Below are 27,716 nucleotides of genomic sequence, written 5' to 3' on the forward strand. Positions count from 1 at the left end.
AGAAAAGTCTTATGTTCCCATCTGGGGAAAGACTTCACCTAGTGAAGTCCAATTTTTCCATATTACAGATGAGGAAACAGGCTGAAAGAGATTTGGCGATTTGCCCAAGATCACACACTTAATAAGCAAGTTTACCCCTTCTCTGTATGAGAAATTGCAGCTGGTTTCCTGTTACACCAAATATAGTCAGCATTTGTGAATAAATTTACAGGTCAAATTATCAGGTCATTAGATTGTTCTAATCTAAATTTTCAATTAAAGGAAAAACAGTGTAGCAATAAGACTGACCTACTTTCTTTTGTTTGTTTTTGTTTTTGAGATATATTCCCTACATTGTCCAGGCTGGAGCTCGACTCCTGCTAGCTGGGATGACAAGCATGTGCCACTGTTCCTGGCTAAGACTGACCTGCTTTCAAATGACAAATAGTACTTTTCTTCTGAACAGATAAACTATGTAGGTATTATGAGTTCCTTCCCCAACATATTTTTAAAATGGACTTTTTAAAAGCCTAACTTTTGAGTGAGGGATTTTCCTCAACTAAATTTAGTGTCTCACATGCATCTGTATGTTATCATCTGCTCCTTTTGTCCCAAGGTCCCTTTCAGCTGTGAAAGTTTGTGATTCTTTTTTTTATATATATTTTTATTTATGTTAAAATCTATATCTAAGTAAGTTTTTCTTTTTTTTCTTCTATGCTATTATAACTGTGATCAAAGAAAGTTTGTGATTCTAAAAAAATCTATCCCAGCTTGCTTTCTAGACCAGGTAGGCCAAGACTGGACTGCGAGTCTCCTGCCCAAGGATGTGTGTGGCCGGCTGACCATCCTGCTTCCTGGGCAGTAATTTTACATGCCAACCAGATGGCTCTCGAGGGGGGGCTGTCTAATCTACCAGCTCCACTCCACTTGAGAGTAGGAGAGGAGGACTGTCTCTTTCAGTGCTCAGTAGGCATGGGACGAATCCTTGGCTGAGTGGACATGTCTGAGGAGTTTCAACTCCAGAAGCCTCCAGTTCTGAGACACAAGCTTGCTCACGTCCATCCATCAGCATCTGTACAGGGTATGAGGAAGCAGTCCGCACCTGACGGCCAGGATCAGGCTGTAAGCCCCGGGAACCAAACCTATGTCACTCGCCAAGAAAGAGCTAGAAAGGGGAAGGGATGTAAACTGTGTTTTTTTTTTTTTTTTTTTTTTTTTTTTTTTTTTTTTTTAAGAAAAACAAACAGATAAAAAGTAGTAAATGATATAGGCTTCCAGGGAGAATGTGGTGGACAACATCTCAACCCACCCTACCCCAACTCAGACCCTCCCGTGGGAACTTCCTCAACAGGTGTCTCCGCCATCTGGGACGTCACTACCTCAGCGGTGGCAACAGAACAGTTTCTGCTTCCCTTTCTCAGCGCGTTTGAAACATGGTACTAACACTGACCTGAGTCCCTGTGATGATGAAGAGCATTCCTTCATCCCTAATCACACACGTTCATTTGCTGCCACGACCGCTTGCCACGCACCAAATGGAGAGCAAGTAAAACAACAGAGCCTTCTAGATTCTGATTTGGCAAAATACATATTCAGCAAGAAAGCTGAGCTTCTTTCTGGAGAGGCTGGGAGGGTGGGCACGTCAATGGAGGTGGAGAAGTAAGAATTTCTACAGATCTGTAAAATCCACCTCATGTGAGACCACAATCCTTTCCTTACATCTTTCTTCACCCTGGACAACAAACATTCCAAGACTTCACCTGGGAGCAAATGTCTTTGCCTTCTCTTCTCTCAGAGAAATGACTTTGCAGCTCAGAAGGGCCACAGCGGTGCACCTCTTCTCAGCTAGAGCTGCTTAACAAGCCTCAGTGAGTCTTTACTTCCTTTGGACTAAAAATAAAAGCACAGTAAATTTTTGTTGTGTTGAATTATCTACCTTTACTCATGCCTCTGGCTTGTCTCCTGCCAGATCTTTGTATCTCCCACGGTGCCCAGAGCATTGCCTAACACAGTCCAGGGGCTCCATAAAGATATGCTTTTGACTCACCAACACCAGTCTTGGGGGTCCTTCCTCTACCACCAGTGGAGTCTTCAGCTTTGTATTGCGAAGCTACATCCTAAAATTGGAGAACTTGCTCTGTGAGTTAAGGAATGAGCCTGGAGGCTGAAAACCCCTATGGAAGTTTTTCAAGTACTTAATCACTTGTTTACCAAGGGGAGCCTAAATTGTCTGGCAAGCAAACCACAGCACTTTGTGTCAACCTGTCCCTCCTAGAACAGGGAAAGGGGAGAAAGAAATAAGAGTCGCCAACAACATCACTGTAGCCTTTAAAAAATGCTCAACATTTCCTTGGGCACAGTGTGTTTCATAGAATTATAGGATAGGGAAGATGCTTTAGAAAATACCATCTAGCACTTTGGGAAGCGGAGCCTGGTGGATCACTTGTGGTCAGGAGTTTGAGACCAGCCTGAAAAACATAGGAAGACCCTGTCTCTACAAAAAATAGAAAAATTAGCCAGGCATGGTGGCACAAACCTGTAGTCTCAGCTATTCAGGAGGCTGAGGCAGGAGCATTGCTTGAGCCCAGGAGTTTAAGGTTGCAGTGAGCTATGATGATTGATACAATTGCACTCTAGCCTGGGCAACAGAATGAGAACTTGTCTCAAAAAAAAAAAAAAAAATACCATCTAAACTCTTTCTTTAAGAGAGAAGAAAATCAGGCTCAAAGAGAGTAAGTGTCATATCTGAAGACCCCAGCAACCAGAACAGAAGCCATATTCTTTAATTTCTATTATTGTGCTTTGTAATTCAACACACTGGCTCAATTTTTTTTTTTTTAAAGTCCAAGATGTCACTTAAATAGATAATAAATAGTTATAGATTAAGTGAATTAATGAGTAGATGCTAGTAGAGGAGGTTTATAACATGTTTCCCAATTCGTCTCAGAGGAAAATATTATAGCATACTTTAACTTTAAAAAAAAAAACTCAACTAAATGTAATTTTAAGCAAAATAGTAAATGTTGGCTAAAACATCACCTGGAACTGAGTGTCACTTGAGAAGTATGAACCTTGATTGCTATATTAAGTCAATCAGACTAAGTTTAGCTTGCTGAAGTAGCCTTTATCCTATTTGGTTTGCAAAGAAAAATCTCATGAGTTAGCAAGAACAGCTAAAAATAAGTTGCAGGTTTCATTTTCCGTTGTTCAGTATGGTTTTGAAACCAAAAGGTGCAAAACTATGAGACTCAACAACTATGAAAAGTCAACAATTCAAATTGTCACCTTTATAGCACACAGTCCTGATCACCAACGCACAGCCAGGCCTGAGAAATGGACACCTCCGTCCCTCCTGAGAAATGGACACCTCCGTCCCTCTCACCATGGTCTCTTGAGATGAGTCCCCCAAATAAATAAGGCATGGCAGGAAATTGGGGACTGAGACCAGCCCAGGGGGGTGGGAGGATAGTGGCTTGTATGTGAGCGTATTGTCACATCCGGACAGGATGCCACATAGGCTACAGCCCAAATGCTCAGCCTAACCTTAGATGATTCTGGGGACCCCTCTGCAGAGCAGGGGAGTAAATAAAGCTGGGATTCCATTACCACAGGGCTCTGCAGGTAGTGAGCACAGCACTTCCCCCTTGACCTAAATGCCCATGGCCTTGTGCAATTCCATACTGCAAACCCAGGCAGCTCACGACAAATTTAATTTGAAAACTGTCTTTCCGGGGCCAAGTCTGGCAGAAAAGGTGTTTGACAGAGGCGTAAAAGCTTTAAAGAGAAGGCAGCCATCCCACTCTGCAGCATTCCGCTGTGGCACAAGGCCCAGAGACAGCAACACTGTTAAAAGAAAGCCCTCAGCTGAATGAGACTGAAAGGGGGCACAGAAGGGTTAATTTCCTTCCATTAAAGGAGGGGCCGTTTGGTGAAGGTGAAGAGAATAATCTGTATGAAGAGCAGAGCAGACAAAGAGCCATTCCGGAAAAGAAATTGCTGTGCAGGGGCGAGAAAGATGATTTGTCCTCAGTATTCACCGTGAGACCGTTTCTTAGATCTCGGAGTCTTCCCCTAGCTTTGAAGTCACAGTCTCAGGGAGGGGCACAGGGGCATTTCTCACTCAGTGCTGGAAGACTTGAGCTTTGATTCCATCGGAGGATGGGCTGTGTCTGAAAAGCAGAGGGCGAAGCCACAGCCATCAGAACGCTGCACAGGCTGAACCACAAATTAGAAGGTGGCAAAATAAACAAAAGGAGCTGCTCATAGAAGAGACCAGAGGATGAACACCCCTGCCAAGAGGTGGAAAACCTCCCCTTCTAAAATTCATTTTTAAAAACTTTCAAAAAGTTGTAATGACTTTTTCTTTTTTTTTTTGGAAACAGCATATGATTTATAAGAAGCTATAAAAATAGTAACATGTATACTTTATTCAGCTTCTTCTAGTGCTATCTTACATAACTACAGTACATTGTCTAAACCAATAAATGGACATTGGCACACTGAGGTACAGACCTTGTGTGATTTCAGCGGTTTTTACACGTGTATGTCAACAGTTTTGTGAAATGCTATCGCATGTACATATAGGTTGGAGCAACCATCATCGAAGTTGGGATGCAGAACTACTCCACCACCACCATCCCCTCTGCTGCCTCCACAGCCATACCCACCCCCAACCCCAGCCCCCGGCTACCACTGGCCTCTGTCACTGTAATTCTGTCACTTTGAGAATGTTCTAGAAATGGAGTCATACACTATGTAACCCTCTGAGATTGGCTTTCTTTCACCCAGCACAATGCCCTTGTGATCCATTCAAATTGCTCGTAAACAGTGTGTGTCTTTTCATCACTGAATAATATTCCAAAGTGCAGATGTGCCACACTTACCCACACACTCACTGGAGAACATTGGCTAGTTTCCAGTTTTTAGCTCTCACAAATAAAGCTGCTATGAATATCCATGTACAGGTGATTGTGCAAACTTAAGTTTTCGTTTCTGTTGTGCAAATACCCAGGCGTGGGAGTGGTAGATCCTAGGGTAAGGGTATGCTTAACTTTATAAGAAACTGCTGAACTGTTTCTGGGAGTGGCTGTACCACTGTGTAATACATTCCCACTAGCAATGTACGAGAGAGGTCCACTTTTCCCACATCCTTGCCACCATTTGGTAACATCAGTATTTTTTTATTTCAGCCATTCTAATAGATGTGGGTTCCTCTTGATGGTCAACATTCAAGACAGCAGTAAGTTTGGGGCCTTCAGAGCTTGGCTGGGGTGGCCTCAGAGGTCGCTCAGCTGTTTCCGGCAGCTGTCTACACAGCAGTTTGGACTGTCTGGCATTTAGATGACGAAAAACAGAGTGGTTTCTCTGCATATGGGATGAGCCTTCAGATTTGCACAGTTGCTTCTGACTGCAGGGCTGAGACATCACCACCTGAGGACGCCGAGGGTCTTTGGGGACGTGCCTCTTGGTCCAGCAGGCAGACGTGATGCCAGCAGCACGTGCTCTTATGGGGTAGAGGAGCCCCCATGTGTTACGACAGGGACAGAGTGTGCCTGGGCCAGGGTCCTCCTGAAGCTTTGGCCAGAGACTGTGTGGGAGCTTTCTATTCCTGAAGGGAGTTCGTTATTCGTGTAGTACAAGAGGAGGTGGGAGATGGAGCTAACATAGATAGGTAAGGGCGGGACCACCAGTAGCACTTACTAAATCTTGGGACCCACTGAACGCTTTCTGCCCTTGAATTTCCTACTCTGTGACCACTCAAGACTCTCCAGCAGCATGTGGACAGCTCATCCGACGTCATAGAACTCCTATGTCTATCTCCTGGGCTTAGAGCTGGAGGCACTGCTGTCACCACCACGTAAACCTTCCTGCTCAGGGATCCAGGTCCTGTGAGCAGTTGGAACTTCATCCAAGTATCAGAAGGTAGCTCAGTCGAGGAAGTCATGCTGGTGACAGGGCTATAAGCCTTGTAATGGGCAAACATTATAGTGAGGACTTGAACTCCCCAACCTTTCCTGGAAAGTCACCCTCTGTCTGTTGTACTTCTGATTAAAGGGAGGTTGTAGACACTGCCAGCGTCCATACTCATCACGACCCTGGATCCACGAGCCTGGACCAGGAGACCAAGAATCAGGAGAGTAGCGATCCTGAATGGGGACATCCATGGGATAATGGAGTCATGCTCCAAAGCTTGGTGGTCACAGGCAAATGTCTTGGTGTCCAAGCATGTAGGACGGGTACAGCTGAGGTGCCCCATTGGGTTCTGGCTCTTGTGCTTTACCTGGTGCCATCATAGGAGATCCACATGGACTGAAGCATGGCAGAACCTAAATGGTAATTTATAGAAGCTGAACATGAACTGGGGATGGCAGGGAGTGGAGCGGTCTGTGGAGGCAGAACTCGAAAGTCCAGGGACGAGTTGGTGGCCCTCCAGGGGTGGTAGAACGAGAGGAAGCACGTGCAGCCAGACACTGTCAGGCAGCCAGCGGGGTAGTCTGATGGGCTTAGCAGGGTTATGCAGGCAAGGTGGATAGTCACACTTCCTCTTAGAAAATGGTGAGAATTAAAAAAAATTGTTCACTATGTTCTCTGCTATGATTGTTTTTTTTTCCATTTCAAAAAAAATACCCATGTTCAAGTCCCTCTTTTCTGGCCCGTTGCTCCTACTTACTTGCCATCGGAAGGCAGTCCAGCACATAGTGCCTTTCAGACTTTAAAAGGCAGGCACAACCTGGGGCAGGGACTCCCCTGACAGTGACGCTGTGCAGTGGGGCTCACCCTTGAGGTTGAATCTGCTGCAGCTCCCTGCTAGCTCTTGCTTTGTCTTATTTTCACATCGTGCCAGCCTTGACCTAAAATTTGGCCATACACTTCAGTCTGGCACTTGCCCTGGCCCTGCGCTGGGGTCCGGGTCTCTGACTCTACACCCTACCTCCTACTCTGCTCCCGTGGCGGGGGCCTTGTGGGCGTACTCTTTATGGCTGCCCTGCGTCCTCCTGGGTCAGACCTCAGTGCCACCACCTCAGGGCTCAGGGCACACAGTGGCCTGGCCTCATCAGGTGACCAATATGAGAACCTGCACCCCTCGCTGGGTCTGGGCTGCCCACACGTGCCCTGAGACATGGCCCTGGCCCTCAGAAGGCAGATAAACGCTTCCTGGCTGAGGCAGGGGTGACTTCAGGAGTCAATCTTCTCGTTGGTGCCTTTCATCTATTACCCAGAGGTTGGGTGGCTCTGGGCCCTTTGTGTAGTTCAGCCTTTGTCATTAAATCTCTGGGTGACCACTAGGAAGTAAATGAATCATTCTGGGCCTCAGTGATCTCAAATTCACAATAAGGGTTCCTGATTCCCTAGCTAATAATTTTTTTTTTTTACTATACCATACCACAGCTAAGGGAAAATCTAAAATTCAGAAGCCAAAAAGAAGCTTTAAGTTAAATTTTGGTTTAGATATACTAGCTCAGAGTTCTATAACTTTTTTCTGTCTAATAAATGTTTGCCGAATACAATGTTTATTGAACTGAGTGTAGCATGTCCATAGTTCTCACATTTTAATGTACATGTTCGATTAAAATGCATATTCCTGGTCCTTCTCCTCAGAGCTTCTGATGCCACTGCAGCCTAGAAGCATGGATTTTAATATGAGAAACCGAAAGGGTCCAAGGTTTTAAAATATACAATGGTACATTTCTAGAGGCTAATTCACCAATATGCATTAGGAACTTTAAAAATCACTATTTGCCCTGGTGATTCAATTTCTAGGAATTTTCCCTAAGATGTCCACAAAGACTTAACTACAAGAATATTTACATTTTAATAGTAGAACACTAATGGCAATCAAAATATCCATTTAAAAAATGGATAGACCAGGCACAGTGGTTCACATTTCTAATCCCAGCACTTTGGGAGGCCAAGGCAGGAGGATCACTTGAGGCCAGGAGTTAGAAACCAGCCTAGGCAATGTAGCAAGACCTTATCTCTATGAAGAAAGGAAAAAAAAATTTAGGCAGGTGTGGTGGCGTGCACCTGTAGTCCCAGCTACTCAGGAGGCTCAGGTGGTGGGATTGCTTGAGTCAAAGAATTCAAGGCTGCAGTGAGCTATGATCTAGCACCACTGCACTCCAGCCTAGGCTACAGAGCAAGATACTGTCTTTAAAAAAAAAAAATCATGTTTTCAAAGACCATTTAGTGACTCAGTAAAATGTTTACAACGTAATGATAAATGGGGGCAAAAAAACATATAAAATACCATCTGAACAATTTTTAAAAGAAGAAAAGAATATATATATATAGGAAAATTGAAAAGAAATACATCAAAATGTTAATATTTAATTGTGGCTCAGTTGTCGGCTTACTGGTGATTTTTATTTTCTTCTTAATTTTTTTTTTCATATTTTCCAGATTTTGTACAGTGACTAGGTATGGCTCTTTTTATTTAAAAATAATTATGATAAATTTTTAAATATAAAAGAAAGGAATTCAGATGGGAAGAGAAGTCTCTTAAAAGTCCAGCCCAGCCACAGCCTGGCGGCAGAAAACTCAAACAATAGACAGAGTCCTGTGTCTGAGGTTAATTGTAAGCTACTTTGTGAGATACCTTGGTATAATTGATGCCAAGGCATTTGGGGCAATGAGAAAGTCCTTTTTCACTAGATACTATTTTCCTGTTACATTTGAGGATGATAGCCTGTAGGGTCTGGGATATGAAAGAGCATTTTCAGTTAGTTTAAATCACATCTTTTTTATTGTTCTTGGATGGGGCTGTTTGTTGCCTCAGTATAACTCCTTACCCCCACCCGACCCTGTAACACCAAGCCTATAACACCCGGTAACACCAAGCCTATAACACCCTGTAACACCAAGACTGCTCTCATGATTAGAGGCTTTTGGACAAAGATGAGGGCTCTACTCTGGCTTGGGAGGCACCACCCAGAGTAGCACTTTTGTGGACAGTTTCCAAGCCTCCTTGGCCCAATGCACCAGGAGTCCCATCGAATGCCAGGATCATCTTCTTTTGGCAGAGAGTTGACCTATCCATCATCCCTCAAAGATTTCAGCAAATCCCAGGTCAAACACGACTCTGAATGAGATTAGAAATCTCTCAGTTAGGCCTCGGGCCTAGAATCAAACCTTTCTAAGTGGCTTCAAAATCTTTACACAACATGCTTTGGCTAGTTAGAAGTGGTGCAAAGGATCCCAATTGAAGGTCAATTTAGAAAGACAAAAAATTTTAAAATAATGATACTTAATAGCAATATCAAAAGTCAAAACACCAATGCTGACCATAATTATGATAATTATTTTCATCAACACTTTGACGTGACATGCACTTTCCTAAGTTGCCCAAACCATTTTGCGCTCATAATATTACTTATTCCGACAGAGTCTCAGCATTACATTTTTTAAAAACACCATTTTGGAGGTGAGAGGAAGCTTTAAAGTTCTGATGAAAACCAGAGACTGCTTGAGCTAAAAACAAAACCCTGACGTCTTCAGGGTGGTGTTTTCCAAGCTGGTTCTTGACAAGAAATTAGGGGATTTCACATGAGAAATTATGAAGCCCTATTACTATGAATTCTTAGCTTAGTGAATACGATGTGGTCGTTTTTTGCAAAACCTTCTAAAAAAGAGTAACAGAACATTTATAATGCTGACCCAGGGGGAGAAAATGGCTTGCACTTCTGTATCATGACAATTATGTACTATGACAATTATAAAACCTCTGGGGTTGAAATAACCACCAGGTCTAGTCACTGCCTATGTGAGGCTGCCGAGCTCAATCCACGTTTGCTCCTCATGGATCAGCAAGACCAGGCTAAGATCTTTAAATGACAGCTATGAAAAGGTGATAGTGCCTCGAATTTGAATTCTAACCCTCATGTGTAATTACAATTGAAAGAAATAATAAAATACAAAATTAAGGTTAGTTAAGGAAGCTCAAGATAGTCTAACTTTTCCCGTGATGTCTACTTGATGTCCTTTTGGGAAATGTCAAATATCAAAATAGTTATGAAATGTATATTTGTACATAAACCTGCTTTGCTGCTTGTCCAAGAGGTCGCCCAGCATGCTGATGCTTAAGGGGATTTGTGGCTTTCTTTCACACACCAAGTGTCAATAGTAGTGAAATTCTGGTTACCTGGTTTGGTGATCACATACCTGTCACTGCCATACTATGCGCTGGAGATTAGAAATCAGGAGGTGGGCCCGCTCCCCCTAACACCACTCATAGGTCGACTCCTGCATACTTAGTGCTTTGAGGAGTCATAATCAGATAGATGGCAGTTGAAATTAACAAGCTGTGATTAGCCAGTTTCCCAAATGAATGGACCCTGACATCTTTCCTCCTTGACTGTGACCTTTGGCTCTGCCCTTCCTGGCAGACTCTGTTAGGCTGGGGCTTCCAGCAACAGACCGTCCCCATCTGGTTCCAGCTTTTGAAACCGGGTACTTGTTCTCAACTTACTCCTTTGGCTGCCCCCTTCTAGCAGGCACTGTATTCCCCCATTAAACCCGTTCTCATCTTTAGCTTACTGCACTAGCCCAGCCAGTCCCCAGTTTGGTAGACGATTTTAGTTCCCTACAACCCAGGAAAATAGACTTTCAAAAGCTGGAGTATTTTTTGCAATGAATCAACTTGTTACTCTGTCCCACTCTTTGCCAGCCTATTCGTGATGTGAGGGGACTGGGCAGAGCATAGGCAGCACTGGCAGGGAGTAGTAGGCCAGGCATCAGGCTGGGTCAGAGATCTGGGAGTCTGCGTCAAATGGGCTGATAACAGGCCTCCCGGAACAATGGACGGTGTGTGCTCATCGGGGTGTGAATGTGGGTGTCAGAAATGTCAAGTCCAGGGGAAAATTCAATCAGAAACCAGAGTGTTTAGCCAGATGTTGACCACAAAACTAGAGAACTAGGTAGCAGGCAGCTCAGGCAAAGACTCTGGTCCATTTTCATTGGAAGCCTTTAAACTGGGGGCATCATAAGGCATCCGTCATATGGTTTCTGGTATTTACCAGCAAGTTGAATACCGTACTGAGACTAACAATGGTTAAAGGCTACAGAAAATATAAAACTAGTTAACGGTTCTCCAAACAGGACTTATAACTTTACCACTCATTATTTCAGTAAGTGTTTTGAAAAGGAAAAGCTAGACTTACATATCAGATCCTTAGGGGTAGCATTAATATCCCCAGCCTGAGCCTTTTTAGCCTACTTTTAAATGTTTCTCTAATAACTTGGTTTGAAGGGCTCACCTAAGGCAGGGAATTTTCCCCCTGATTAAGTGTCCTGAGGCTTGGAGCAGATCAGGAAGCATAGCTTTCCAAAGCCCTAGGAGCAGACAAAACTGAGCTAAGGAAGCCATGAGTTTTCCTACAGATCACTGGGGCTCGTGGTTGGGGAGCAGTTGGACAATTCCAACTGGTAGATCCAGGAACAGGAGACAGAGCCGGAACCGCCCTACACTGAGAGGACACTGAAAGGAAAAACAAGAAGAATGTCCTTCCTGGTTCACCAGCCACTGGCAGCGTGGCGGTGCTCACAGAAAGGCTCTAGGTCATAATGGACAGAGGTGTATTGAGAAATCTCAGCCACTGCTTCTTGCCCACACGGCCAGATGTTACCTAAGAGCGTCAGGGAATTCTAAATATCTGACAATTTTTTACGTCTCCCACTGTTCCTCTGCAACAAGGATAAGTCCTTGAGCATCTCCAAGTTCCTTTATATACTGCGCCAGAGAGAACGACCTCTTCTCCAGAAACTCCCCAAAGTTGTCACTGCGAAGTGGATGTCCCACCAGGGACTGCATTTCCCAGACTCCCTTGTGGTTAGTTGTGGTCATGTGACTGAGTTTTAGCCAATGGAATGTGAGTGGAAGTAATGCTCACCCACTTCTAGGCATGTCCTATAAAAACCTCCTATGTGCACATTTTTGTACCCTTTTTTTCTTCTACCGAGTAGTGGAGACCCCTCCCGTCCCCCCGCCAGGTGATCTTGAAAACCACATGCTGCAAAAGGCAGAGCCTCTCTCAACCTGTGTCTCTGAATGAACGCATGAAAGAGACTTGCCCCACTGACCCGTACTATTACATGCACGAGAAATAAACTCCTATTGTGTCTGAGCCATTATACATTCTGGGGTCTATTGTAGCAATTAGCCTATTCTAATACATATTCTCTTTGATACCGCTGCTATCATTGTGTGCAGGCGTCTCTATGCCCTTTCCCCTTTTCTTTAAATTTTACCACACACCAAAAATGTAAATCGGAAGACTTAAATTTAAACAGCTGTTAGGGACAAATGACACTCACCAAAGTATTGGTCACAGCATTCGGACCTGGGAGTCAGCAGAACAGCAGACGCTCACTTCCAGACAACCTGATATATTAAAACAAAAAGTAAAACATAAGACTACAAAACAGATATTTTAGAGTGTGATAGCTAATTTCCGAAGGGTGTATTCAGTTGTCAACTGCATTCGCCTTTGTTTCCAGTAAAAGGCAAACTCTCCCACTGCCTTTAAAGTAAGATACTTTTAAAGCACACGCCTCCATCATTTTAACATAGAATTTATGAAGAACAAATCTCCTGTGCTAAGTAAGCTGTACAAAGACTAGATGCTGACTCAGGAAATGACTTTAGAAGCCAGGAAAATTAGGGTATGATTTCTATGCCCATGTGCTGTGCAGTTCTTACGTACATGTTAAAACTTTTCTCTCGGGAACTTAACTTTCTTGGGTAGGAACTTCCAGAGCTTGTGAAATTATAGGCTTTGCAAAGACCTATGAGTTTTTAGACGAAGTTAAAACAGACACGTCCTAATGTGTCTTTGTGTTTAACGTCGTCCCAGATGCAGTGGCACAAGCAGGAGTGAAAATAAGCTCTCTGCAAACTGGGCGACGAGACAATGGAGGTGCGCACGCCGGAACGGCCGGAAGCGTGCTCTGTGCAGGCAGCGTGACCGTGGACGCTTTCTTACCAGGGCTGCCATCTTTCACCAGGTTAAGCGCGAAAATGCCATTTGATGGCACAGGGCACGTATTTGCCTAGAACAGGGCTTATTTTTATGTCTGATCACTCAGTATAAGACGCAGGAAGCAAACGGTCCAGCACTCTGAACAAACATTCTGGCAGTCTGAAATAGAGCACTTGGGCAGAAGGCGAAAGAGGAAACAAGACAGGAGGGTTGACAGGGAAAGGCACCAGTTGGCCCATTTTCCCCAGGGTTTCAGCCTTAGTTTTTGTTCTGTTTTGTTTGGGTTTGGGTTTTTTTTTTAGCATTCTTGTCTGGTCCTATGGAGAAGCGAGAGATCAGATCTCCTTGGGGCTGTATTTAGAGGGTGTCTCAGATGCAGTCCCGCCCCCCCTCTGGCTGGGCCTGCCGGGCCTCGGGTGTCAGGGAACAAGATGGCACCCGCACGCGAAGGGCACCGCGTGAGGGGCCGAGGTGGGCCTTCACTTACTCGGAGGCGCCGGCTGCTCCGAAGCCCAGACGCTGCCAGCTCCCTGGGCTCAGGAGTTGCAACCGCTTCCTTGCTCTGGGTTCTTCACTTCTTGTCGAGATCAGCTCCACATACTTTTCTGATGATGTCACCCATTCTGACTTCCTACATTTTGAAAGTTGATCTACAAGTAAAACCTTCCATGAGGCTTTAAACAAAAAAAAAAAAAGAAGAAGAAGAAAAGAAAGGTGTGCTGTGAGGAGATGGAGAGGAGGAAAAATGCAGTTGCCTCTTTATTTTGAGATTTGCTGCAGCAGCGAGTGCCACTCCCCAGCCAGTTTCCTGGCTGCAGAGGGAGGCCAGTGGCCAGGCGTGTGTGACGTCAGGGCCAGGCCTGAGTCACTGCCAGCGGCCGGGCTGCCCTGCCACTCGGAAGGGGACAAAAGGAACCTTTGATGTCCAGAGGCCCTCCTCTCAGCCGGCACTGAGCAGCAGCCCAGGAGAACATTCCTGCCGCCTCCCCACCCCCGGCCGCCCTTCCTACTTCCGGAACCGTCCCAGACAGATTCAACAAGGCCTCCCCTAGGGACATCACCCTCCTGCACAGCAGAGGCATGGCCGCACTCTGTCACAGAGAGAAGCAGGGAAGAAGAGGCGGTGTTTCCCTGGGGACCTCTCACTTCCCCTCTGCCATCTCCCCTCTTCCTTGTGGTGCCTGCCTTACCCAGGGAGTCGCAGTGGTATTGAAAGAGACGAGGAAAGGCGGCAGGCACTCTGGTCACCATCCCAGGGTGGCACCGGTGACCAGTGTCTGTTCTCCTTTGCCTTTGTGCTATGGGCCTTAGCTGCCCGCTCTGGGTGCCAAGATGAGCTAGCTCTTCCTGGATTTAAGAGGGCGCCACTCTTTAAAGGGGATATGGCAGGAGGCTTAGTAAACATATGATGAATGAAAGAACGATCATTTAAAAATAAAACACTATACGGACATATATTAAAAACTTAGAGTGAATGTTCAGGCCTCTGTGCTAGGTGCTGTACGAAGATTGTTTCCTTTTATTATTATAACGTATTATCACGACAATGCTATGAGCTAGGTACTACTGTTATTTTTAATTCTATAGGTGAGAAAGTGGATGCTCAGAGAGGTTAAGACACTTCCTTAAAGTCTCACAGCTAGTTAGTGACAGAGCCTGGCTTGTTCGATCTCAAATCTTGTTTTTTTAACCACTATGCTGCATGGCTGGAGTGACTGAAGGAATATTGACCTGGCACGCTGTGGAGGAGAGGGAGGACAAGAATAGAGACGGGACTCAAAACCAGATCCTCCAAGGAAACAGTGGGACACCCGGGTGTTCTGTCTAGGTTACATGGCCTCGTGCTTTCCTGATGCGTCAGTCCTGGGTCTGAGAGTTGGCAAATGGGCGGGTTACCCGAGTGGCCAGGAGGGCGAGTCTGCCATCAGGTCCAAGTGGGGATGAGAAGCTAGAACCAGAAGACAAGCCAGGGAGGTCTGGTGGCTGCAGGCCTGTGGGTGTGGTGGACACAGAGTCCGAGAGCCACAGCGACAGGACACCTGGCAGGGAGCGAAGGTCCAGGTTTGTCCTTGTTGCCTCCTGGCCTCCTGGATGAGGGTGTGAGGGTCTGTGAAATTAAAGGGGTAAGTCTGGGGCAGGCAAGAAAACTAAAGAGAAGAAAGACACGATAGCGCTTCTGTCGAAGGCTCCAGGCCAGAACACAAGTTGGAACTATGGTGTGGTTTCAGAGTGGGGCAGGGGGGTTGAGGGTGTGTTGGGGGTCGGGGGTGGTGGTGCTGGAAGTGACAGGCAGCAGATCTAGACCTCACAGTGGTAGTCACTTTCTGCTCTTAGCACCATCCTACCAGCCACCAGCTGCCTGTTCTGGGCCTGAGTGCGAGTCCTGGCAATGGCTGTGTGCAAGCAATGGTGAGGAGGCGTGGCCAGAAGAGAACATCCGCTTATGTGGTGTCTGGGCCCGGGATAAGGAGGACTGCGGAGGTACTGTCCCTCTGTGGTTTATGATCCTGTAGTTTGTGTTTTTCCACGATTCTCTTAGAGTAAACGTCTCATTCTAAGAGGAAGACAAAAGCCGGGAATTTCCAGCTCCTGGTGGAGGGGTCTGCGAGGTGTTGGTGGCCTCCTTAATAATGCGCCTTATATTAATAGCTTTCCTTTCCTTCCCATTGTGGGGTGGGGTGTCTGGTCACAGGGACCCCTCTCCTAGGCTGGGGACATTGTGCAGTTGTTACCTGTTCCTGGGAGCTCTGCCAGTTGCCACTCTGAGGAGTTACACTTGTTCCATGGGGCTTGGATCCCGAGGCAGGTGGAATTCACAGAGGTGAATTTCACGAGACAGAAAGCCACATGCTTTTAATCAAGGGAGCAGCAACAACTGATCAGGTTCACTGTCAATGTTCACATAGAGCCTGACCTTGAGCTGAGGAAAGCACTTTAAGTTCCAGGCATTTTTGGCAGAAGCCTTGTTTATTCTTTCCTTCTCTCTCTGCAGAAAATGCCTCTGGGCACCTCCCTGCTCTGCTTCCCCAAAGGCTTAGTGGCCATGCTTGCTTCATACACACAGGTATTTATTTTCTCTAATAAGATGAACAGAGGCTGATTATTTCTTCACTCTGCCTTGTGGGACCAGGATAATGTGAACAGAGAAAGAAAAGAAAGAAGCAGAAATGATCCATAAGTCCAAGTGAGACAGATCCTTGCATTGCATGTTCTGGGGTTGATACTAACAGAGAGAATAAAATCAGGGAAATGGGCAAACCATTCACTTGGCAGTGCAGAGAAGTGTGTGCAGTGATGATGTTTCCTCACCTCTACCCTGTCTGGGGCAGCCTCCTCCTTTGCAATAACAAATGCAGTTATATGCTCGTAATTAAAAAAATCTTTATGGACTCAAGGAATTCCTTGGAAGATTCTTCTGTACTTGTACCCATTTTGTCTAATTCTATTCACTCTTTGTTTTTTTTTTTTTTTAAAAAAAAGGTTTATTAAGATATAATTTACTCACCATAAAATTCACTCACTTAAAGTGTATAATTCTACGGATATTTACAGAATTGTGTAATTTGGAATCTAATTTTTCAACATTTTTGCCACCCCCAAAAGAAACATTGTACTTATTAGCCATCATTCATTTGTCCCCTCCCCCCAACCCTACCCACCACTAATCTACTTTCTGTCTCTACAGATCTGCCTCTTCTGGACATTTCATCAAATGGACTCATACAAGGTATGGCCTTTGGGGACTGGCTTCTTCCACTTAGCAGAGTGCTTTCAAGGTTCATCCACACTGTAAAATGCTACAGTTTGAATATTGGTCCCCTTCAAAACTCATGCTGAAATTTAATCCCCAATGTTGCAGTATGGAGATGTGAGGCCTTTAAGAGGTGATTAATCCACTCATGGATTACTGGGTTAATGGATTAATGGGTCGTCACAGGAATGGGAGTAGCAGCTTTATAAGGAGAGAGAGACCTGAGCTAGCATGAGCATGCTCAGCTCCTCGCTGTGTGATGCCCTGTGCCACCTCGAGATTCTAGGGAGAGTCCCCACCAAGAAGGCCCTCATCAGATGTAGCCCCTCAACCTTGGACTTCTCAGCCTCTGCAACTGTAAGAAATAAATTCCTTTCCTTTATACATTACCCAATTTCAAGTATTCTGTCATAAGCAACAGAAAGTGAACTAAGAATAGTTCAGTACTTCCTTCCTTTTTATAATATTCCATTGTGTGGATATATGACATTTTGTTTATCCCTATATTGGTTGACTAACATTTGAGTTGTCTTCACTTTTTGGCTATTATGAATAATGCTGCTATGAACACTCATATACAAGTTTTTTTTTATATTTACACTTTCTTGTCTCTTGGGCAGATACCAAGGAGTGGGACTGCTGAGTGATACAGTAACTGTGTTTAACATTTTGAGGAACTGTCAAACTGTTTTCCAAAGTGCTGCAGCATTTTACATTCCCACCAGCAATTTATGAGGGTTCTGATTTCTCTACATCTTTGCCAACACTCTTATTGTCTGTCCTTTTGATTATAGCCATCCTAGTGGGTGTGACACGGTATCTCACTGTGGTTTTGAATTGCATTTCCCAAACGATTAATGATGTTGTGTGTCTTTTCATGACCTTATTGGCCATTTGCATATCTTCTTTGGAGAACTATCTCTTCAAATCCTTTTTCCATCATTAAATTGGGTTAATTGTCTTTTTATTTTTGAGTCATAGGGATTCCTCATATATTCTGGACACAAGGCCCTTATCAGACATGTATTTTACAAATATTATCTCCTTGTCTGTCGGTTATCTTTTCACTTTCTTCATGGCCTGTTTAAAGCATAAAAGTTTTTAATTGAGATGAAGTCCAACTTAGTGATATTCTCTTTTATCACTTATGCTTTTGGCATCATATTTGAGAAATCATTATCTAATCCAGGGCCATAAAGATTTATACCTGGGTTTTCTTCTAAGAGTTTTATAGTTTTAGTTCTTATACATAAATCTATGATACACTTTAAGTTAATTTTGTTTATGGTGTGAATTATGGATCCAAATTTTGTCTTTTCATGTGGCTATCCAGTTATCCCAGAACCATATCTTTAATTCTAACTATCTAAAACTGTTCTAAAATATAAAGTTTATTTAAAAAATAGTTTATTCTTTCCCTCACTGAATTGTCTTGGCTCCTTTGTCAAAAGTCAACTGAAGATAAATATCAGTATTTATTTCTGGACTCTTAATTCTATTTCATTGATCTAGATATCTATTCTTATGCCAGTATCATGTTCTTTTGATTACAGTAGCTTTGTAATAAGTTTAAAAATTGGGAACTGTGAGTCTGCCAACTTTTTTGTTTTTCAAGATTGTTTTGGCTATTCTAGATCCCTTGTATTTTTACATGATTTTTAGGATCAGCTTCTCAAGTTCTGCAAAAAATCCAGCTGGGATTTTGATAGGTGTCGTATTGTACCTGTAGATCAATTTGGAGAGTATTCTCATCTTAACAATATTAAATCATCTGATTCATGAACCTGGGAAGCCTAATTTATTTAGATCTTTGATTTCTTTCAGCATTGTTTTATCATTGTCAGTGTGCAAGACTTGTACTTTTTTTGTTAAATTTATTTCTAAGTATTTTATTCTTAACTGATATTGTTTATATTGGAAATCATCTTTGTTCATGGACTTGTTAGGAGCTTGTGCTTTGGTGATTAAAAGACTTAAGGCCCAGTCCTGGTTTCGATATTTATTAGCTGTATGATCTTAAGATTACTTACACTGTATCAACTTCCTTTTTTTCAACTGAAAAAAAAAAAAAAGGAAATAATTATACCACCTCATGAGTTTCTTATGTAGATTAAATATGATATTGTGTATGTAACCCTACAGAGACCATGACCCACGTGGTCCAGTCTCTGGTGGGGTTACAGTCCAAGAAACACAGTCTAGTCACCAAAAGTAACTTCAAATTAACTCATATTCATCACTTGAATTTCTCAAACATTAGAGAGTTCCTGAAATACCTTTTAACATCCTTTTCCCTTTCTATCCAATACTTTTACATCCCACAGCTTCTGCCTCCCTTTCTTTCTCTCAAACTCTCTACAAAGCTTTTTCTCCAGTCCTAACCAGTGGTTCCTCTGGTCCTTCTGCCTCTGTCCAGTTTCTTCTTCTGATGAGCAGAAGAAGAAACTGGACAAGTGTAGCCAGAACTCTCGTTAGTGGGCAGGAAGACAAGAAAATCAGAGAACATTTAAACTTAATGTATGTCCCAGCACTCAGGGTAAAGTTTTTAGTGTAATGTCTGATATACAATAAGGGCTCAATAAATTTTGGATTTAAGTTCTTTTGCAGTATTTACTTCATGCCATCATATTTTATGTTAATAGTTTGGGGTTTATATCATGACATCTAAGAACCCAGCCTAGAGCCTGCTACCCTATGGCCCATCCCCACTCATTTAGGCGAATTTGGGAAATTTGAATTTGGAATTATTATTCTCCTTTCTTCCTCCTAAATTATGCCTCAAAGAATCAACTCCTGGGAAATTGTAGAAAGTTTGTCTTTGGGGCTCCCTGCGTAATGTTTGGGGCCATATCTCCTGCTTCCTCTCCAGACCAGCACCAGACCTCATGCTCCCTCCCCTCCTTCACAAAACCTCCTCGCACAGTGCTTTTAAAACTGCACGTCAGGACTCATTATGTAGTGGGCTGGCATTGGTTTCAAGTGACAGAATGAAAGAAAACAGAATAGAAAATGTCCAAGTACATTATAAGTAAGACTTTTATTTCAGTTTTATAATATGTATGTGAGCTGGGTCTCTCTCTGAAACATATTTCCTATGGTGGCTCAGGGTTTAAAAAAATGTTGAAAAAGTGTTGGAGTAGATCCTTCACTTTCATTAAGGTGTTTAAGCAACTCATGAGAACATAAAGTAACACCCTCTAAGTGGTCTGTCCATTGTGATGGGGATTGAAACCTTAAGTTCCAGGGGTAAAATTTCATCAGTAGTGAAGGATTCAGGGGCAGTAAGGCCCTTTCCTGTAATCTATAATACTTGGAGAAGGAATATCTTCTGCTAGCAGTGTGGACCTACCCACCCCCACATACCACCTCTCAGCCTCCCCTTTGCTCTGATTTGTATCTGCAAATCCATACCCTGAACTTGTATGAGGTTTTCTGTTTTTCACGACTTTCATATATTCCATCTCATTTGGTCCTCACAACTATCCCACGAAGTTGATGGGTCAGATTCAAGCCCTTGCTTGACCTCTTAATACACCATGTGACCTTTGGCCAGTTGCTTAACTTCTCAGCCTCAGTCTCCTCAGCTTTACTATACATGTAACAGAGAGGTTAAGAGACTTGGCTAACATCACACAGCTGGAAGTGGCAGGACCAGGAAGAGAACTAGATTTTTCCCTTCCCAGCCTGGTTGTCCCACAGGCTCCCCTCATGGAAACGCGTATCTTTTTTTAGAGGCATGATTCATCTGACTGCCTTATGAAGAATGTTTAAAAAGCAGAGAACATTTTGCTCTCCCTCCTCCCCCCGCCCGTATCTGAAAACACTGACTTTTATGGCACAAAGCACAAGACAAATAGCTCTTCGTGCCTCATGGCTGAGGGTTATCACTCTCAACATCAAAGACTATTTATTTAGGGCTGGGACTGTCAGAAACAGAAACACAACAAGGAAAGAGGAAAACAGAGTTCCCAGTGCTCTGTTTTGGGCCTTTGTGTAGTAGAGTGTCCCCTCTAGTGGCCCTGCAGGAAAATAGCTTCTGGAAAACACATTTATAGATTCAATATTGACGCAGTTACAGAATTTGGGACTTCAAGGCAGCTTGACACACTTGGTTCTATGTCTCCCTTTAGCGATGAGAAACTGAGGACAAGAGCACTGGTTCTTAACCAGGGCTGATTTTTGCCCCCGCCAGGGACCATTTGGCAACATCTGGAGACATTTTCGGTAGTCATTTTGGGAAGGTGCTACTGGGATCAGTGGGTAGAAGCCAGGGATGCCAATAAACATCCTCCAATACACAGGGCGGCCCCCACAGCAAAGAATTACCGGGCCCAATACGCCAATAGTGCTGAGGGGAGGAAACTCTAGACTGCAAAAATAGTGTGACTTACTCAGGGACTGCAGCTTATTCACAGCTTTTAACAGCTCAGGCTAAGTGCTGTCTTTGTATTCCTTTAAAATATTGTGTTAGAATTTATTGTATTAGAATGTTACAGATCCCAAAGCAATACATGGTCATGAATCATAACAATGTAATAACAGACTTAAAGAGTTCTTATCCCCTCATCCTTCCCACAATCAATTTTCACATCCTTGGTGGTTTATTAGGTTGAACTATATCAAAATGCCAATTTTAGACCTTTTTTGATTTGCAAAAATGGCAATTTCCTATGGCTAAACTTAAGGTGTTCATCCCATGCACACACCGAAATAGCGTGAATGCACACACGGGGGATTCTTTTGACTTTGTCATACTAAAGCTGGATTCAACAACATACATTAGAGCATGATTATTATTAGAGGTCTTTTATTAATAAACTGGATAGCCCTCGAGATCGAAGATAGCGATCTTTTGCGTGTTTCCAGAAGTTTGGGCTGCTCAGTGCTGGGAGCTAAGCTGGTTTGTGACAGGCATTAGGGGACTCTAAATCAAATGGTGTGTGTCTTTAATCCCTCTCTGACACTTGAGATTTCACCCTTTTGTAGAGAGCTTAGCTCAGGATCAGAATCTTCTGTAGGCGATGCTGTTCAACTAGAAATTAATAACATTCTTTTGTTGTTTTTGTATTTATTATTAAGGACCCTTTCTATTCATAGGAAGTAATATTGATTTTCTATTGACTGGGGGGGAGGGAGTTAAAACTTTAGGGCACATTTATGTGAAAAACTGAGACAACTCAAATAAAAATGTTTCAATGGTACAAGATTGATTAAAGTTTGGAAAAGAGTGATCTAATTCATTCTCGGTATAGCTGATTCTATACCGATCATATGTTTCTTCATTTCCTACTGATGAACAAACAGGTTTTCTCCCCAGAAGTTTAAAAAAATTGTTTTGCTATTAAAGCAATGCTGCAATAAATATCCTTATACTTTCATACTTTTATTTCTATAGAATAGGTTGTCCAAAGTGAGATTGCTGGTTCCATTTTTTAAATTTTAATAAATATTTTCAGATAGTGTTCAAGAAAGCTGAAGCAAGCATACTTGTTTCATACATTGCTGATATGAGATTGAATATTCCTTCATGCTTTTGACATCACTGGATGTTACCACTCTTTTTAAGTTTTACTAATCTGATGGGTAAAAATTGGCATCTCACTTTTGCTTTTAATTTGCATTTTTGTGATTCTTAGTGGTTAAGAGTGTAGATTCTGAAGTCAAAATGCTTGCATCTGAGTCCAAGTCTGCCACTTAGTGGTTGTATTTCCTTGGTTAAGCGTCTTAAGATATTTCTCACATCTGTCAAAAAGAGGTAATAAAAATACCTACCTCATAGGGTTGCTGTGAGGATTAAATGAATTATTAATAATATATGTAAAACTCTAAGAAAAATCCCTGGATTATAGTATTATATAAGTGTTAGTGTTATGGATAAGTTTGAATAATTTTTTGTAAGTTTATTGACCATTTGTATTTTTTTTGCAAACTATGTCCTTTGCCTATTTTTCTGCTGATTTATCTTTTCCTTGTTAATTCATAGGTGCTCTTTTTATTAGGCATATTTAGGCACATATTATATATAAGTTGTAAATATACACTTTTCTCCATTCATTAGTCTTTGACGTTGTGTGTAGTATATATTTAAATAAGGATATGGAACACATTTAAATTTTTATGTAGCCATAAAAATTTTATAGCTTCTAGGTTTCCTGTCTTACCTAGGAGGATCACTTTTACCTTTAAATGTTAAATAATACTCCTATTTTTGAAATACATTTTATTTCTTTTACTCCTCTATATAAATCTCCATAATTATAACCTATGGTAGTGAGGGCAAAAACTGTTAAATTATTGTCTCAGTAAACTATCTTACTACCTACAAGAGTCTTTCCATCTTGAAAAATACCTTTCATTTGATCCTGTTGTCCAATTTCTCTCCTACTTCCTGCTCTAAAAGTTCCTATACCTGTCCACCAACCATCCACTTTCTTCTCAGAGCTCTGTAATCTGCCATGTTCTTCTTCCTCATTTCTGGAATGTAGCAATTGCAGGTTACCAGTAACCTTCTAATGACCAATTCCATCGCCATTTTCTTGATCACCATCCTTCTTATCCTCACCGCACCATTCGACCCTGCTGACCACTCCCATCTTTAGGAAAGACTGTCCTTTATTGGACTAAGGATATTATACTATCCTGGGTCTTTGGCTCATGTAAGAAATACTTGTTTGCCCAATAGCCACCCCTGTCCCTTCCTGCTTGCTGACAGAGCTCACCACCCACCACAGGGACTGACCAGGGCTTCTCAGCACCTTCTCAGCCTACCTTGCAGCTAAGGCACGGCCGTGTAATATAATCCTTGGCTAATGGCCCATGATGGGAAGTCTGTTAGGTAAGGTACTGGGAAAAAATTGGCTTCCTCAAAAACCAGAAATGCACGTTTTTATAAGCAGCTGTATGAAGAGGTGATTCTTTGAAGAGCAGCAGCGTCTTGCAGCAATGAGGGGAAAAGTCGGAGCGTAAAAATCAGTACACAAAGATGGTAGAGAGAAAGATGGAAGAGTGGGGTCCTTGGCAACATTGGTAAGCCATGGACCAACTCAAGAACTACTCACCTCCAGATTCCTTGTTGGATAATATGTCCCTGTTATTTAAGCCATTTATAGTTCAGTGTTTTCTTACTTGCAGCCAAAAACTTGCTTACTGAGTACTCATATGACCCGATCACAGCTACTTACTGGCCTCATAAAGGCTCTCCCAGCCCTCTTCTACCCTCCCGAATCTAGACCATTCTCTCGAAACAGCCAGTTTGATTAGAGAATTCTGTAGCTCAAGGCTTTAGAGGTAATATACACCAACTGAAAGAAGCTAGTCACAAAACCCACATATTATATGATTCTATTCACATAAAACATGGAAATCTATAGGGGCAGAAAATAGATTGCTTAGGGCTGGGATGGGCATGGGGGCTTAGGGAGGTGACAGGCAAAGGGGATAAGGTTTCTTTTTAAGGTAATAAAGATGTTATAAAATTGACCATGGTGATGGTTGCACCTATCTGTAAATAAACTAAAAACTATAGAATTGTAGTCTTTGCATGGGTGAATTATATGGTATGTGAATTACACCTTAATAAAGCTGTGTTTAAAAAAGGTTTCAGTGGTGATCCCTTACATAGAAAATAAAGCACAAATTCATTACCTTGGCATTCAAAGCTTTCTACTCTCCAGCCTCAAACTACCACCTAACTTCACCCCCACTACTTCCCTACATGGCAATGGGCGTGGTTCGAGAGACACAATCTGTGTTTCTCTGCCTTTGCTCCTGTGTTCCCTCAGCCTGGAAGGACCTCCCACCTGTAACAATAATTTCTAAAATATTTTTGTAGAAACAGAGTCTCGATATGTTGACCAGGCTAGTCTCAAACTCCTGGTCTCCCAAAGTACTGGGCCACCACACCCAGCCAGAATATACTTTTTAAGAAAATTTTCAGGTTGCTTACAATACTAAATAAGGAGCACTGGCAGTAACAATCATCTCTAATTCTTGGAGTGGGAATTTATTTTTAAAATTCCCCATGTTTGCCTGAACTAATATTAGCCTTATCTAGCTACTTCTTAATGTGGTGCTTGACCAGCTGGCCAACTCTATGAGGAGGACAGGGGACGGACACAGGGGCGCTACTCTGTCCTGACTTCCCCTTTTCTGGCTTCCCTTGATCCATGTTCAGTTGCATAAAAGCTTTTTGTTTCCCTGATGCCTGACTGAGCTTTAATGTAAGGTTGGATACTGGTACAGAATTTTATCAATCTTTATGATCAACCAAATACCCAGACTCCTCCTGACCCTGGTGTACTCTCTTATCCCACAGTCCTTCCTAGACAGAGTCATATGTTTGTATGGGTTAGAAAAAGGCGTCCCCTCAAACGCAGCCCCACGCCAGGACGCACGCTCGGCTAGTGCAGTGCAGGTCATCTCAGGCCTCTCCCGCCCTGGGCCTTTACGCTAGCAGCCCCGGTCCTTGCTCCAGTCCTAGTCCAGCGGCCACGCAGGGACTCCTTGCCAACTGCTGTTTCCTCATTTCCGATGGTCACAGGGCACAGCGGCACCTGCTACAGTTAATGCTGCAGACACGCAGCTCAGGTTTCCCTCAGGGCCTTTCCTCCTGAGCTGCCCTTTGAGATTTCATCGGGTCCAAACCTCCTTTGTTAGTGCTTTTGGCCACCCACCCCACCCCCACCACACACATACAAATACACGCCCCACTGGCTGAGTGCTCGCCCATGAAACAGACAGTGGCAGAGAAGTTAATTGGTGTCTTATCCTGCTCACTGCTGCCGCCTTATCAGCAAAAAAGTATGGTAAGGTAATTTTCTTCTTAGCCTTGAGTAGTTTTTTTTTTTCCCTGGGCTGACTCCCCTTCCCGAGAGGGGAAGAAATAGCCCTTTGTGCTTTTAGAGCCTAACACAGGGAAGTTTCTGGATCCCTAGGATAAAGCCCTTCCACTCAGACTTTTGTTCAAAAGATTTATTAGTATTCGGGTTGGTGGCGATAGTTGCTGTGATTGATGAAGGGAAGAGTGGCCCAGCCCTATTGGTGGCTTCCCAAAGACCGGAAGTCTGTGTGTCTGGGCAGGGAGGGGTGGTGCAGGTTTGCAGGGTGGCAGGGATCTGTGTCCCAGCACCCCTGCGCGAACTCAGATGGGAGGCTCGCAGAAAGCCCATGGAGGCTGGACGTCATACCCTGCAGCTTTGAGAGCCCGAGTAGGGGTCTCCACAGATAACCCGTGCCAGTGGAGGCAGGAGCACAGCACCAGGAAGCCTCTCCAGGGTCCTCCCAGAGCTTCAGACTGGCAGAAAGGGCTAGAACATGGAGTAGCAGAAGGAGCAGTCGGTACCATGGCAACCATCATGGCCTGTGATCAGGACACGCTCGTTTTCCGGGACCCATGAAAACCTGGGGCTCCCGTCCACTCCCACGGAGGGGAGAGGGAGATCCAGTAACCACGATATCGGACTATTCCCCAACCTTGGAGAGTTAGGAGCTTGAAGCCAAGTCTAATGTGATTTTACAGAAATACAGAACTGTGACATTTCTTGTACCTGGGTATTGTTATTGTGAGGCAATTCTTATCTGTTACCCACATTTATCTATAATCTATGATATTCCCCCTTAGAAAGAAGGTGGTTCCTGCATTTTGAGTGGCGCTTTCTCAACTCTCCTGCTTCTCATTGTAATCTCCACCTTTTAGAAATTTTTTCTTGTTGGCTGGGTGTGGTGGCTCACACCTGTAATCCTAGTACTCTGGGAGGCTGAGGCAGGAGGATCACTTGAGCTCAGGAGTTCAAGACCAGCCTGAGAAAGAGCAAGACCCCATCTCTACTAAAAATACAAAAATCAGCCGGGCATGGTGGCACATGCTTGTAGTCCCAGCTACTCGGGAGGCTGAGGCAGGAGGATTGCTTGAGCCCAGGAGTTTGAGGTTGCTGTGAGCTAGGCTGACACCATGGCACTCTATGGGCAACAGAGCAAGACTCTGTCAAGCAAGCAAGCAAGCAAGCAAGCAAGCAAGCAAGAGAAAGAAAGAAAGAAAGAAAGAAAGAAAGAAAGAAAGAAAGAAAGAAAGAAAGAAAGAAAGAAAGAAAGAAAGAAAGAAAGAAAGAAAGAGAGAAAAAGAAAGAGAGAAATTTTCTCTCATCTAACCAGCACACAGAGCTTAGTTTACATGCATATATTAATTTAGTGGAAACATGAGTTCTTTGGATTGTGCCATGTGCTCCAGTTATGGCTTTATAAAAGATAGAAACGAAGTCTTCAAGAGGAAGCACGAGAATGAGGCCTGGAATGGGGCCTAGACCTCGATGTCGATTATGCCGGTAATTCTCCCAGTGTCCAGCAGGAATCATCTGGGGGACAACGGTGTAAACCACCAGTCCTCAGAAGAATGGATTTAGTTCCTTTGGCTCAATCAGAGTTTTGAACTAACACCAACTATGCAAAAAGCAATGTGTTAAACACTCTGAGAAATAGAAGTAAAAGAAATAGGTCCTTCTCGGAGGAAGGTACCGCCTTGCTGGAGAGATATGCCAATGGACTGTGAAGGGCACCATGGGGCTGGGCTGACCACAAGCAAGGGATGACATGGGCAACCAGAGAGCCACGAGGATTGGACGTGTTAGGAAGCTCCCTTTAGGAAGGGGGACTGAGAGGAAACCTTTGCCCATCCAATTTCCTGATTTCAGTGGGCTGCAAGAGTGAGGAAGGGAACAGGAAGCTCCAGGGAAGGAGAAGCTATTTGGACAAAGGGACAGATATGAGAATGGTCACCACACGGTTAGACCTGGAGGGTGGGACCAGCTTCTGGGCAGCTTTCCATGCTGGTCACAGAAGTTCAGACTTGAGGCAGTTTCGAGCGTGGGAATTACGTGCTGAGAGCAGGATTTAAGAGGGATTAGCAGGCAGTTCACATGAGCTATTCTGTGTGTTAAGGGTTCTGTGGGTTAGTAATGATTTCTTTGCAATAATGCTTATGGTCTATGTTAAAAGTTGACTTTGAGATGCAAGCATTG

At 43.6% G+C, this 27,716-nt stretch overlaps 1 protein-coding gene and 1 long non-coding RNA gene across 5 annotated transcripts in view; one reads left to right on the forward strand and one right to left on the reverse strand.

Moving 5' to 3' along the window:
* ZBTB38 (zinc finger and BTB domain containing 38) overlaps positions 1 to 27,716 on the reverse strand; it is a 121,662-nt gene that overhangs the window by 60,698 nt on the left and 33,248 nt on the right. For 2 of the 4 annotated variants that reach the window (XM_020286041.2, XM_076005033.1), the window contains exons 1-2: positions 13,441 to 13,851; positions 12,289 to 12,355 (exon numbers count right to left, since the gene is read on the reverse strand). The gene's annotated coding sequence lies outside the window, so the exon portion shown is untranslated. Of the gene's footprint in view, positions 1 to 3,264; positions 4,162 to 12,288; positions 12,356 to 13,440; positions 13,852 to 27,716 lie in introns of those variants that run through there. The other 2 variants (XM_020286033.2, XM_020286047.2) reach the window with 2 other exon arrangements.
* Positions 73 to 13,654, forward strand: LOC142871932 (uncharacterized). The gene is made up of 2 exons (XR_012920167.1): positions 73 to 454; positions 5,169 to 13,654. It is a non-coding gene; the product is annotated as an uncharacterized LOC142871932 (long non-coding RNA).

This window comes from Microcebus murinus, chromosome 1 (genome assembly GCF_040939455.1).
Source record: "Microcebus murinus isolate Inina chromosome 1, M.murinus_Inina_mat1.0, whole genome shotgun sequence".
Taxonomy (NCBI): Eukaryota; Metazoa; Chordata; class Mammalia; order Primates; family Cheirogaleidae; genus Microcebus; species Microcebus murinus.